Source organism: Prosopis cineraria, unplaced genomic scaffold, assembly GCF_029017545.1.
Source record: "Prosopis cineraria cultivar Desert tree isolate PC_DT_omini unplaced genomic scaffold, ASM2901754v1 PC8, whole genome shotgun sequence".
Classification (NCBI taxonomy): domain Eukaryota; kingdom Viridiplantae; phylum Streptophyta; class Magnoliopsida; order Fabales; family Fabaceae; genus Prosopis; species Prosopis cineraria.
Window position 1 is genome coordinate 24,608,317 of NW_026555339.1, and position 12,445 is coordinate 24,620,761.

Genomic DNA, 12,445 nt, shown 5'->3' on the forward strand with positions numbered 1-12,445 from the left:
CTCAAAAAATATAGTTCCCATAAATTATAAATGATATTTTTGAATATTTTAGAATATAGACCATTCATAAAATCAATTAAATATAATTTTTCTTTTTTATCCTTTGAATATAAATATATTAAAAAAATATGTGTCTCCTGTAACTAATTTTTAATTGACTAAATTGTGTGTTTACTATTGTTCTTTCATCATAGAGGAGGGAAATCTCACATGCTTATGCTTTTCTTTCTCTCTCTCTCTATTTTTTCCAAATGTATTATGAGGCTAAGATTTGACATTAAAGACTAAACTTCATCATTAGATTTCGCATTATACATTGCATAGTTCAAGATTTGAATTGAAGTTGTCTTGTATTCTGTTTTCTAAAAGTTGAAGAGTATTATCTATCATCGAATTTTCATCATCTTCATTTATTTGGGTGATATTTTCACTGAATTAATAAATCATTTACTCATATTATTTGTTGTCATTAATCATGAAATTTGCTTCAAGTACTATAAAAAACACATATTATTCTTTCATTGTTCATGATTTTTTATTTTATTGTTTTAGGTATTTAATTTTTTGTGATAAGCTAAAGTGTCTTGAATTTTTTACGAGCCTAGTTTGATCTGTTTTAGGCAAATGATTATATTTTTTTTTGTGTTTCTAATTTATGATAGTATATCACTGATATATTCTTGCAAATTAACATAATCAGATAATTAGACATAAATTTATTTATCATTGATATATAGCCATATATCAATGATGTACTTTCTCATATTAGTAACATGAAAAACACATAACCATTTAACTAAAATAGATCAAACATAATTTGCATAAAAGTCAACTTGCTCCGTTCCGTCGAGTATCATTGATGTCTCTCACTATCATGACTATGGCTCGCTCACACTGCTTTACTTTCTTTTGTCTTCGAATTTGATCTACTTGTTTCTTCCGTTGTAGCTATAGCTCGTGTTGGTCTCTCTCATTAGCCAGGTTTCTCACATTTTGAGTCTGTTCTGGTATTTGCAAAAAGCATAGTGTTATAATTTTAAAAGGAAAATTTTATAAATTATATATCAACTAAATATTAAAAAGGTCATTTTTAAAATTTAAGAAAAGATAAGCTATTTCTTTTATTTAGTCTTATGATATGGTTTATGTGTGAAAAAGCCTCAAAGAAGAAATTAATGATGACATATTTTATAAATAGGATTCAAAAAATTATTTCCTTTTTATTTTATAAATATAAGTAGAGAGTAATTTTTTTTCCATCGGGTCATACTGTATCATCGATGACCCCACTTTAATTAGTCACATTAATCTAGATTGATTGAACCTAGCAGGATTGTTAAGAACAACAAAACTTTTTTTTATGAAATATTTAACCGTTAAATTTTAACGTGATTGTATTTTTAGAGCTATCCAACTTAATACATCTAATTAAGTTGATACAATTTCTTACATGTTCAACCCACCCCTTGCTGATACCTAAAATTTTTAATTTTACCACAAGGCTGCGTCCTTGCCTACATCTTTGTTGTTGTTGTTTTTTTTTTTAAGGGTAAAGTGGCAAGTTTGGTCATGAATTATTTTTTCAAGAATATTTGGTAGCTTAAATTATTAAGTGGTTTAAGATAAATTATCAACTTTAAAAAACGGAACATCCATCAGCCCATCATTAACTTCAACTAACAAATATTATGCAGGGCCCACTAATGACAAGTGCCACTCCATGACATTCCACGTCAGTATGTGAAAAGGTGTAAATTTAGCCATGAACAATTTTTTGAAGAGCATTAGGTAGCCTCTACTATAAAAAACCAACCACCCAACACCTTCCCCTCAATTTTGACTAAACATAATTTATTTTTATACTTATGAGGCCCACAATGTGTCAATCTCTTCAATCGTTTTGCCTTCGTTTTCATTGTTAGCTCAAAAAAAAGGTTCAAAGAGTTCTTATTTGAAAACATTCACAATAACGATCCCAATAAAGTAGAAAAAATAATTCATGGTTAAATTAAGCTAGAATCAAGTTTCTCTCATGCTCAGGTGGTGCGAAATAAATTATCAACTTTAAAAAACGGAGCATCTAGTGGCTCACCGTTAACTTTAGCTAACGGATGTTATATGAGGCCCATTATAACATGTGGCACTCCACGGGCATTCCACGTCAGCATGTGAAAAGGTGCAAATTTAGGCATGAATTATTTTTTGAGGAGCACTGGATAGCCTCTACTATAAAAAACAGATCATCCAACACATTCCCTTCAATTTTGACCAAACACTATTTATTTTATACTTATGAGGCTGACAATGCATCAATCTCTCCAATATTTTTGCCTTCGTTCACATTGTCAACTTGAGAAGAAGAGGTTCAAAGAATTCTTATCTGAAAACATTCACAAGGACAATGCCCATAAAGTATAAGCTTGATTTTACTATGTGTAGGAGAAGCTTGATTCTAGTTTAATTTAATAATAAATTATTTCTTCTACTTTATTGGCATCGTTTTCATGAATGTCTTTAGATAAGAACTCTTTAAACATCTTCTTCTTGAGCTAAAATTGAGAATGAAGGCAAGAAGATTGAAGAAATTGATACATTGTGGTCTCATAAGTTTGAAAATAAATGGTGTTTGGTCAAAACTAATGAGACAGTATTGAATGGTCCGTTTTTTATAATAAAAACTATTCAATGCTTCTCAAAAAATAGTTCGTAACAAAATTTGCGTCATTATACATGCTGACATGGAGTGCCCGTGGAGTGTCATATGTCATTGTAAGTCCCACATAACATTGGTTAGCTGAAGTTAATGGTAGGCTATTAAATACTCCAATTTTTAAAGTTGATAATTTATTTCGCACTACTTAATAATTTAGGTCACCATATATTTTTGAAAAAATAGTATATGACTAAATTTGTGCCTTTTACCTTTTTTTCCACAAATGGTCAAAGGGGAAAACAAATTAAACTACAATGCTAAATCCTCATTTGCATCTAATGATTAGATTTAATTGCATCAACCACATCATCCACCACCATGATAGGAGTAATTAACTAATTTATATTTCGTAATTATCATTTAAAATTATATGCTCGTACAAAAAAGCCATTAAATCGTTTATATTTTAACCGGATTTAATATCCATCATACATCCAATCGTTTATATTTTTTTAAAATAACCAAATTTTTTAAAAAATATATTTTGAATTTATAATTAATTTTGACATGTATGAATGTTTAGCTTTTTTTTTTTAAAAAAATGATTTGAGTTCATAATTAATTTTGTTATATAATTAATATTCTTATTTTCGAAAAATCCTAATTTTAGCTTTTAAAATTGATTAATTTTATTATTCAAACATGTATTTCATTCGATTCAAAGTATAAGTAGTTTTTAATAATAATTCGTATATTAATAACATCGTTGGTCTCATGAAAAACAAATGGACTGTGGACAGCACTATTGAAGAACTGTTTTGCGTGGTCAACTTGGCAGAGTAGTGGCGGATGCCCCTCGCCCGTACCAACTTGTTCTTTTTTGACTCTGCTCACCCGAGATATATTCAAAATTAGCATGCCAAGAGCACTCAATAAATATTTGCTTCATCCTTTCACACTGAATTTTATGTTTGAGAATAATCTAAAAAAAGACATAACTTTAATTTTTTGTATTTTATTTACATTTTATTATTAATTTTTACATTATATTTTTTTTTTGTAATTTTGATCCTTGCACTTTTTTTATTATTTTAGATTTTTTAAGTCTTTATAATTTGTTTACAAAGAGATTTAAAATGATGTAAAACAAAAATACAAGAATCAAAAATACCGAAAAAAATACAAGGATTAATAGCAAAATGTAAATAAAGTATAAGAATTTAAATTATATTTTTTTCATTTAAAAATAATAAAAAGAAGACAATTTGACAGAACTCTTACTCTGTATCCCATCCTTTTTGTTTTAGGCGGATGACTCAACAATTTTTTCGAATACACAGGAAATGGTTTACATTATATTCAAAAAGCATAGTACCAGCAAAAGAAACCTTACTTTTGGCTTTTCGAATTGATTAATTTTGTTATTCAAACCAATATACACTTTCGAAAGGCTTCGATTCGATGGTGCAAAGTGCATTTGGTGCTTGTCGTAGCAACACCATATGCCACTAGTCTAGCGGTGGCGGCGACCTCTAAGTGTGTGTTTGGATAAATATAATAATCAATATTTTGACTCAAAATTGATTTTTTGAGCCAAGTTATCCAAACAGTCAAAAATTGATTATTTGCTTAAACGCACGTTTTTTTTGTAAACTCTCTTAATCAGTTTTTTGTGAAAAGTTAATCAAAAGTGTCGGGAAAAATTATAAAGAAAGGTCCAAAAAATTATAAAAAAGGCACAATATTAAATAAAAATAAAACCAAACTCTCTTCTCTTAATTTTCTTTTCTTAATAAAATTCAAACTTTGTATCATCAAAAAATTAATATTTAATATTTAAGAATTAAATTATATTATAATTTATATATTTAAAATTGATTTTGATTAAATTATTTAAATATCTTCAATTCTATTAAAATTAATTTTTAAAAAAATAGTATCCAAATAGATTGCATTATAACATAATCAATATGATTAATATCTATCACTAAATCAATTATTTTTATAATCTATTATATCCAATTAAAATCCAAATAGGCACTAAGGTGAATGACTTCAGCTCCAAGTGCCACCACTAATAAGCATTTCATTTACTGCTAGAGGCTATGCTTTAGCTGCTCCCTTTAATCACTCCCATCTACTGTCTCTCTCTATGGGTTTGGGTTACTAGTTGAATTAGAAGCAAGATTAAATCTAGGTAAACTTGATTAAAAAAAGTCTCAATCTATGCTAATATCCCTAGTTACCCATATGAATCTGATTCGTTTGCTACAGTTAACAGAGCGAAAGATCTGAATGCAAGTATTTTAATTACAATGAGAGTAAAGTTTATGTAACCTAGAAACAAAAATTGAATATGGCTCAACACTCCTAACAAACTAAAGATGGCTGCTTGTGCCTACAGTGTCACTGCCTTCATCATTAAGGATTTGTTTGGTTGGGAAAAAGGGAAGAGGAGAGATTTTGCTCTCCTTCCCTTGTTTGGTTTGAAAAAGTGGAGTGGAGAAAAGGAAAAATTTAAAAAAAATCTCCCCTTACTTTCCCTTCAAACCCTACCCTCTAAATTGGGGGGATTGGGAGAGCATGGATATATTTTTATTGTACAATGGCCAATATGTCTCTTCTTTTAATTGCTACTCTTCATCCTTTTAAACAAGTTTAGCAATAATAGATTTTTAATAATATATTTAATAATAATTATTACTCTATACACTTATAATTACATGTTAAAAACATTTATAACTATATTTTATTAGAATTTTTTTAATAATATAAGGATAAAGTTGTCCTATATATTTATTTTTCCTTCATTCTTCTCTTGAATTAAATAAGGTATACCAAAATAGTTGAATGTATTTAAATCAGTAAAGAAGAACCGCAAGTAACATTTAATAACGACACATGTCTTTGATTATATTTTATTTTACTTTTTTATTTTTTTATTTAAAAAAATAAAAAAAAACTATCCTACCCTTAAATATATCTCCATTATCTCAATTTTCTAAAAAAATATAACTGCAAGCAATATCTAATGAAGACATATGTTCCTAATTTTGTTTTACTCTATTTTTTTAATTTTTTTAAATAAATAAAAACTACCTTACCTTCAAGTATTACCTTATTATCTCAACTTTCTAAAATGGTAGAATTGCAAACAACATCTGATGACGATATATGTCTCTAACTCTATTTTACTTTATTTATTTTTTAATTTTAAATTTTTAAGAAACATAAACTACCTTATCTCCAAAAATCACCTAATTATCGTCTCCAGACATAAGCTTGCGGTTCTACTTTTATATTAAATTTTTTGATTCACATGATATTTTTTGGTTCTACTATATTTTTTTATTTTAAAATAACACGTAAATCAAGTAATTGGCTTATCATTTTCAAACTTATTTTAAAGATTGCTTTAAATTTAATTGATCTTAATTGTATCATAATTACAATTACAAAAAGTATACCAAAAAATATCATGTGAATCAAAAAAAATTTTAATTTAAAAGTTAATGAGAAACATTATTGTGATATTTATAAATTTTAATTTGGAATTAGCTTGTGCTTTGTAAGTGTCAATAGCTAGCACTAAATAATTTATTTTCACCAAATAACATCTTATATTATGAATAATTATTAACTATTATTATTTATTTAATTTTTTTATTTTTTACACTCCATGTATCTCACGGGCCACATACTAGTTTTGCTTAAAAAAAACCCAAATTGTATAAAAATAATAATTGAAGAGATAGTGGCCTTTCTTTTATATATATATATATATATATTTAGGAATCAAATATTATCAAAAGTTTGTTGGCAGGGCTCAATACTGATATGATATCAAGCTACTTTTTAAAGATGAATTTAAAAAGCGACAATAAAGTAAAATACATATTTTTAATATAAAAAAATTTATTTCTCTATTTTCATTTATGGCAAAATATGCAAAAAAAATTATTTGTTTTTCTATCTTAATGACCAAAATACAAAGCTAACAATCGCTTAAATAACATGTAAATCAACAAAATAAGCACATGAATAGAGTTTGTAAGAATAATATGATCCAAGTCTAGATCTTCAAACTCATAGTTGAATGGAAACAAAACTAAAGTCATAAAATAAGATAGACTCATGCTCATGTGATGTGAAGCTTGAGCACTTTCTCCACCTTCAGTGCATCAACAACAACTATAATTAAGAATTTTTGTATAGATTTCAAACGAAAATGGTGGAAATTCACAATAAAGTTTGAGAAATTATGACTTTGGCATCTTTAGTTTAGTTTTTATGGTAGAGAATGAGATCTCAAAACAAACTTTACTTCCATAGGAAAGCAAAGTTACCGATAGTAAAAAACAAATCTTATTTGATAAAATGAGAGAGATTTTGAGAATTTAAATAGAAAATTTTACCTTTAAATGTGTACAAGATGGTGGTCTCTATCAATAGTCACAAAAAGGAAGGCATGTAGCCCAAAACCTTGAAACAAGAGTTATAAAATGAGGATGGTAGTTGTTATAATTTGCACAGTAAGTGCAAATTAGTGCAATCAACTCATGTTAGGAAAAACTGAACACCATTTAACACTTCATTTTGCAACCACCTTATTCCATATAACTATACTACTGATGTTAGACATGTTAGTGTTAATTAAAAATTTAAATTTAAAGCTAATGTGGCCTGACAAGTTGAGATAACGTAGAGATTTTTAGGGGTGAGGTAGTTTTATATTTATTTTAAAATATGAGTAAATTAAAATTATACTAATTTTGGAAAATTAAATTTTAAATTATGAGTAATTTCGTGAAATTTCATAATATAAATTAAAATTTCACAAAAAATTTTAAAATCAAAATTTTTAAAGGTAAAATTTAAAATTATGGGCAAGAAGTTGGTCTATTTGGATAATAGATAGTTTTTTTTTTTTTTGAAGATGAGGAGGATATACATAATTCCATTATTCTTTTATATTAGAAGGTAAAAATTTTAAATAAATTAATTAACGAGAAGTTGAGATAATGTAGAGATATTAAAGAGGTGAGATAGTTTTATTTATATTTAAGAATTAAAAATCAAATAAAGCAAAATTACATTGAAAACACATGTCATTGCGAGGATGTTGCTTATAGTTTTACTAATATTTATAATTTAAATATAAATCTAGTTGTAATTTCAACAAATGTTTAAATTTAAAATCTCAAATTTTCAATAATTTTTGAAACGAAAATTTTAAAATTAAAATTTATAATTATGAGTAAGAAGTTATAAGTTTGGATGATGGAGGGATTTTTTGAGACAAGAAATGTATAAATAATTTTTTATTATTTTAAAGTTAGAAATTTTAAGATTATAAATAAATTAATTAATGAAGAGTTGGGATAATATAGAGATATTTGGAGAAGGTAGTTTTATTTATGTTTAAAAGTTAAATAAATAAATCAATCAAAATTACATAAGGGACACATGTCATCTTTCGGATGCTACTTGCAGTTATATTTATATATCTCTATATAGATAAGTTAATAAGAAGTTGAGATAATGCAAAAATATTTGTAGGTAAGGTAATTTTATTTATTTTTTTAAAATTTCAAATTAATATACATAACTTCATTTGAAGAAGTTGAGATAATGGGAGATATTTGAGGGTGAGATAGTTTTTATCTATTTTAAAAATTTTTACCTATTTTTCAAAATTAAAGAATAAAAAATAAATAAATAATATAATTAAGGACACATGTTGTCATTAGATATTGCTTGAGGTTCTACATATATATATATATATATAAGTTAATAAGAAGTTGGGATAATGTAAAAATATTTGCAGGAGAGATAATTTTATTTATTTTTTGAAATTTAAAATTAATATAAATACTTCACTTGAAGAAGTTCAGATACTGGGAAGATATTTGAGGGTGAGGTAATTTTATCTATTTTTAAAATTTTTATCTATTTTTCAAAATTAAAAAATAAAAGATAAATAAATAATATTTATAAAAGTAGAACCGCAAACAACATTTAATAATGACTTGTGTCTCTGATTATATTTTATTTTACTTATTTTTATTTTTAAATTTTAAAAAATAAAAAAAACCATCCTATTTTCAAATATTTTCCCATTATCTCAACGTCTTAAAAAAGTATAACTGCAAGCAATGTCTAATAAAAACACATGTTCCTAATTTTGTTTTACTCTTTTTTTTTAATTTTTTTAGATAAATAAAAACTATCTTACTTTTAAGCATCACCTCATTATTTCACAATTTTTGTTTAAAGAAATTTGAAGGTAAGATAGTTTTTATTTATTTAAAAAATTAAAAAATAGAGTAAAACAAAATTAGGAACATGTGTCTTCATTAGATACTGCTTACAGTTACACTTTTTTAAGAAGTTGAGATAATAGGAAGATATTGGAAGGTAAGGTAGTTTTTTCTATTTTTTAAATTAAAAAATAAAAAATAAGTAAAATAAAATATAATTAAAGACACGAGTCATCATTAAATGTTGTTTGTGGTTATACTTTTTTATATATAAAAGTTTAGAGAATGTGTTTTTTATTTTACTTATTATTAAAAAATTATAAAAGTAGAACCGTAAGCTTGTGTCTGGTGACACCACATGTCTTTTGTTATATTTTTATGTTTTATTTTTTATTTCAAAAGTAAATAAAACAACATTACTTTCACATATCTCATGCCACATGTCCTTTATATTTTTATATTTCATTGTTTATTTCAAAAATAAATAAAATTACCTCACTTGCACATATCTCTCCATTATCCCGCATATCTTTCCACTATCTCTTCAATTATTTCTAAAAATTTTTTAAAAGATAATAACTATAAAAATTTTAAAACTAACCGAAACTACTTCCCTTATCTTTTATTTTTCTCTCCTTTATTTTCATTTATCTCTAATATTCTCCCCCACTATCCCTTTCATTATCATAACCTCCATGTTAACATTGATTTTTTTAAAAAAATAATTTTAATAATATATAAAAGTAAAGCCACAAGCTTAGATCAAGTTATGGGAAAAAGCAAGAGATATGAATCCCTTTCACACACTCTTCTCCACCATTTGATTTTTGTTGAAAGGAACAGGTCTATGTGTGATTTTGTTTTGAATGACAAGCAAAGACAATTATTTTATTTTATATTTACTTGGCGTAATTTTAATGATTTGCATGCTTTCTTGTAAGATGTTGGACCCAAATGTAGGATGCATTAAAAATAATAATAATAAGTTTGATAAGTTGAATCTTCAAGAATTCATCAAAGTGATGGCCAATGCTGGTCGCAAAAAATCAAAGATATAGAAAAAATTAATTTTTTAGTCCTCCACCTTTTAAGTCACTTGTAACTCAGTCTCTCAACTATGACTCGCTGTGACTCAGTCCCTCAACTATGACTTGTCTATGACTCAGTCCCTCAACTTTTAAATTACTTACAAATTAGTCCCTTGACTTTTGTTAATTTTTTTCATGTTAGCTTATATCTCACATCAATGAGCAAGAGGAAGGTATTTTAAAATATATATGAGCATTTTTTATCCCTCTTATTTGATAAGAAATTTTTTTAAAAAATTAAAAAATAAGGACCGAGTTATAGGTGAATCAAAAGTTAAGGGATTGAGTTGCAGCGAGTTATAATTGAAGAACTGAGTCACAGCAAGTCATAGTTGAGAAATTGAGTTACAAGTAAGTTAAAAGTTGAAGGATTAAAATATTAATTATATATATATATATATATATCAAAGTAAAACTGCAAGCAATATCTAATGACGAGACATGTCCTTAATTACATTTTATTTTACTTATTTTTTATTTTTTAATTTTAAAAAAGAAAAAATTACTTTATCCTCAAATATCTCCCCATTATCTCAATTTCCTAAAAAAGTATTACCACAAGTAGTATCTAATGAAGATACATGTTCCTAATTTTCTTTTACTTTAATTTTTTGAAATAAATAAAAACTATATTACCTTCAAGCATCACCTAATTATCCCAACTTTCTAAAATGGCAGAATTGCAAACAACATCTGACGACGAAACATATCCCTGACTCTGTTTTACTTTATTTATTTTTTAATTTTAAATTTTTAAAATAGGTACAACTACCTTATCTCCAAATAATAATTTCAAAAATATAATTTCAAATAATAAATAAAATTCAAAATTCTAATGTTAAAATAAATGAAAAAATTATCCCAACTTTCCATTAACTAATTTATTTACACTTGCAAGTTTATAATTTAAAAATAATAAGGAAATTATATGCTACAAGCAGCATCTAACAATGCCATTCATTCTAATTTTCTTTGTTCATTTTCCAATTTTAAAAAAAAATAAAACTACCTCACTGTTCAAATATGTTTACATTATCCCAACTTTTCACTACCTTATTTATTTATAATTTATAATTTTTTAATTAAAAAATAATAAGAAAATTATGCACCCAAGCAATATCTGACGACGATCACATGTGTCCCTAATTCTATTATGCTTTATTTATTTTTAATTTTTAAAAATAAATAAAACTACCTTATTTCAAATATCTCCCCACTATCTAAACTTCTCATTAACTTACTCATAACTTGACATTTAGTTTAAAAATAATAAATGAAATTCATGGTTTTGATTGTATAAAAAAATGAAATTTAAACTTTTAATTTAAAAATAATAAGTAAAATATTTATATCCAATTTTTTTTAAAAAAATTAGAAAATAATTGAAAACTCTAAAAAAGTGGAAAACTAAAATCTGACCCAAGGGTTTTTTGATAACCCACCCCATATCTTCACCCTACTATATTTTCTCCGCCTTTCCCACCTCACTATAATTCAAATTCAAAATTAAACCTTGTAACTCCTAAAACCATTTTTCCATTATAGTTTTTGTGCACACATTTCTTTTTCTCTTTTTTTAGGGTGCTCACTCAATATTCACACAAATTCTTGCAAAATTTTCAAATTTATCATCTCATTGGTGTCTAATCAAAGGCTTACAGAGAGTTGTTCTAGATCACTTTAACAATGATAAGGAATAATCTAAATGAAAGTCTTACAATAAAAACTCTAGATCTACGTAAATCATAATAATTAGCTTTATTCTTCTATCCAATAATATCTTATCTCTTATTCATTATAACCAAGCCATCTTGATTAAATACATTATAATATTCTTTTCTTTTGTATATTTCAATGGCTGAATTATTGTGATTATTTCATTTCCAAAACAATCATGAGGAAATTAGGTGATGTCCTTTTTATTTTTGCTATTGAATGTCATTCAATCATAAGTTGTTATTATATGTGCAGGTGAAAAGAATGTAATATTTTAGAGAAAATGTATTTTATATGTTTCAAATTGTGCAGGTGCAATTTGACTTTAGATGATATTTGGCACATCTCACCATGGTATGTGATTTTAAATATATTAATTAATCAATTTTCGTGCTCTTAATTGTTTGACGTATTATAAAAAGTAAAGCCAATATTAAAAGTAAAATAATAACTTAGTATATAACATATAAAAATAGTTGAATATATTTAAATTAATAAAGATTCAAGATTTCTAAATTATTTTTTGATGATCGTAATCTTTTGTTCTTTATATTCATTCCTTTTTATAGCTAGTTCTTTTTAAAACAAATAAAATATAATAATCATTCATAAAATTTAGTGAAAAACAAATTAATATGAAATTAATTTTTGGTGTAAATTAATTTGAACCATTTTCAATTTTTTTAAATCAATACAAGATTAATTATTGGCTTATCATCTTCAAACTT